The 3,149-nt window shown below is 51.5% G+C and overlaps 1 non-coding gene across 1 annotated transcript; it reads right to left on the bottom strand.

Moving 5' to 3' along the window:
* Positions 1-1,821: 1,821 nt before the first annotated feature.
* On the bottom strand, positions 1,822-1,960 carry LOC114228654 (small nucleolar RNA SNORA1). The gene has a single exon (XR_003614789.2). It is a non-coding gene; the product is annotated as a small nucleolar RNA SNORA1 (small nucleolar RNA).
* Between the last annotated feature and the right edge of the window lie 1,189 nt (positions 1,961-3,149).

Here is a 3,149-nt window from a genome sequence, read left to right on the forward strand (position 1 = left end):
GTTCATTGGTGGATCTCTTCCCACCCACCCTCCCCCGCCTTCCCTCTGCGGTTCCACAGTCTTTCATGCTTCTATGTCTCTGAGTCTACTTTTGATCATCGGTTTATTTGGTTCATTAGCTTCCACATGTGAGTGAGATCATGTGACACTTCTCTTCTGTAGGCACCTTCCTCAGCTCATAAGCCAGCTCCTGACTAGACAAGGGGTGGGTTCGGACCCCGTTGTTTTTTTAAAGGCTGTGACTTTGGGCCAGTCCTCGCCTCTCTCTCCCCGTCAGTGTCTGTGTCCTTAACGTGAGCAGCTGGAGCCTAAGTCCTCTGTGATGCCCGTGTCCCGTGGCTCCTCTCTCCCTGGAATGAGGCTCATTTTTTAGTTACTGGAGCTATTTTTCTGTGACTTCCTTTACTTTCCTGTAACTGGCATACCCACAATGCCCTTCTGCGTTAGGGTAACGTTCCTCTAACGAAATCTTCCTCCCCTGATGCCGAGTGGTGATTCTGTGGCAGGTGGGCTGTTCCATTCCAGTTCTGTGTGCAGTGGATACTGTGTGGTAGGACCCTTTTTCAGTAACGATGAGCCTCTTTATTTTTGCCATTTCTATTCAACTCAGTTTTCCCGTTTCTCTTCAATGAGCTTCGGAGGTCTGGGGAGTGCTGGGGGATTCCTTCGGCCTCGCTGGACTGTCTGTGTTTGGTCTGGATCACAGAGCAAACCTCATCGCCGCCTCCGCTCAGTCCCCGTGGGACGCATAACCGAGGCGAACTTCGGGTTGAAGGATGTCTCTCCAGTGGCCACGCAGTGGGTGTGTTTGCGGCAAATGAAGTTTCAGTGCATTGCTCAGGACCTCTGGGAGGCACCAGTAAATGTCTATTTAACACATTGACACTGTCAGACGTTTAATGTTGAAATGGTTTTTTGGTTTTTTTTAACCAAGTCCTGATGCTTTGCTGCCAGTTTTGTGTGTGAGCTAATTCTCCCTGCTGTGTTTGCTCTGGCCTCACCATGCACCTTCTGAGCCTGCTGGGAAAGGTAGGAAAATTTTTGAAAACAAAGGGCATTGGTTAGTGAAAAATGATAGATTAAATAGCAATGAGGTGGCTCGTCACAGACTTTCTTTTTTTAAAAAAATATTTTTTATTGATTTCAGAGAGGAAGAAAGAGGGAGAGAGAGATAGAAACATCAATGATGAGAGAGAATCATGGACCGGCTGCCTCCTGAACGCCCCCCACTGGGGATGGAGCCTGCAACCTGGGCATGTGCCCTGACGGGGAATCGAACCATGACCTCCTGGTTCGTAGGCCGACGCTCACCACTGAGCAACACGGGCCGGGCGGACTTTCTTTTTTACCCAAAAGACTCTGACACTGTCTCGGGGTCGTCTCACCTAAGGGGACGCACGGCGACAGTGGCGGTGTCCTTCCTGCCTCCCGTGAGGCGTTGCCATCGTGTTACTTCTGCTACACGTCACTGTTTTCAGGATTCGAAACCCTAGTCACGGCCGGTACGGTTTTCAGAGAAAGAAGAGGTTCAAGTCGGTGAAAGCAGCCCTTCCTGCTGCACCTGGGGTGACCGCGCCAAACGCACAGTCAGGGAGCACGCGCAGTGCAGAACGCGGGGAGAAGGCGTGTGCGGGAGCAGGGCTGTGCTCAGAGGAGCGTTGTGAACTTCACTTTCACTTTCACCAGGACCCTGGAGTTCCGCTTGGAAACCCCTTCACATTACCCAGAGCAGACCCGCTGGGCTGGGCCTCCATGGCTGTGCGTCTAGGAGGCCAACATTTTAATTTTATTTTTTTTTTTAAAATTTTTTTTTATTTTAAAAAATGTTACAGGTCTCATTGTCACCACTGTAATAAAATGACTGTGATGGAAGCATAACCTGTGTCTCAGTGTAGTCACATTAACAAGTTTCTGGACACCGTACACAAAAACAGTGCCCATTTCCATATAGAATGAGGCTTAGGAGGCCACCATTTTTAAACGGTGTGGTGTGAGTTTGACTGTACTATTTGTCCTTCCTCTTTCCCACCTGTAGTTAGCTGAAGGTAGCCCCGCCCACCCCGGCCACACACACACACACACACACACACACACTCACACACACACACTCACACACACACACTCACACACTCAACACACACACACACACACTCACACACACACACTCACACACACACTCACACACATACACACACACACACTCACACACACACACACTCACTCACACACACACTCACACACACACACTCACACACACACTCACTCACACACACACACTCACACTCACACACACACACTCTCATACACACACACACACACACTCAACACACCTCACACACACACTCACACACACACTCAACACACACACACACACACACACTCACACACACTCACACACACGCACACGCACACACACACACACACACACACTCACTCACTCACACACTCCAATGATATGTCCAAGTTCTAACCTTCAGTACCTGCGAGTGTCGCCCCATTTGGAGGAAGAGTCTTGGCAGGTGCAATGAAACCAAGGATCTCTCGTGACTTCATCCTGGAAGAACCGAGTGAGCCCTACGTCCAATGACAGTCAGAGGACAAGATGCAGACCCACAGGGGTCAAGGCCACGTGTGAAGGCGGAGACAGAGACGGGAGAGAGTTGTCTGTCAGCCAGGATGGCCAGCAGCCCCAGAAGCTGGGAAGGAGTTACAGCGCGGGTCTTCCCTCCGAGCCGCCAGAAGCCTGCTGGCGCCTTCCCTTGGGATGCCTGCTCTCCAGAATGGCGAGGTGGTCAGCTCCCATAAGCCCTCGGGAGCAAACACACTGCCCTCCACGAAGCACCCTTAGGAGGCAGCGTGCCGGACGGGACACGGAACGTAAGAGGTAGCACGTGTAGGTTCTGAGTGTAACGCCGCCGCCGCCGGAAGCCGTGTGACCTCGGTTGGGCGTAGCAATGAGCCTGCACTGCTTGGTCTGTAAAACGAAGACCTGATCTTCCCTTTCAAGTCCTCGCTCTAGCTTTGTTCTCTCACTACGTGAAATGGCTAGAAAGCGGAACAGAACGCCAATGGACAACAGGCAGTGTCGGGGGTGTTCACTGAGAGAAGGGAGGAAAACAAGAGGGGCCCTCAGCTGCTCTCGCTTTTGG

The sequence above is a fragment of the Eptesicus fuscus genome, chromosome 18, assembly GCF_027574615.1.
Source record: "Eptesicus fuscus isolate TK198812 chromosome 18, DD_ASM_mEF_20220401, whole genome shotgun sequence".
Lineage (NCBI taxonomy): Eukaryota > Metazoa > Chordata > Mammalia > Chiroptera > Vespertilionidae > Eptesicus > Eptesicus fuscus.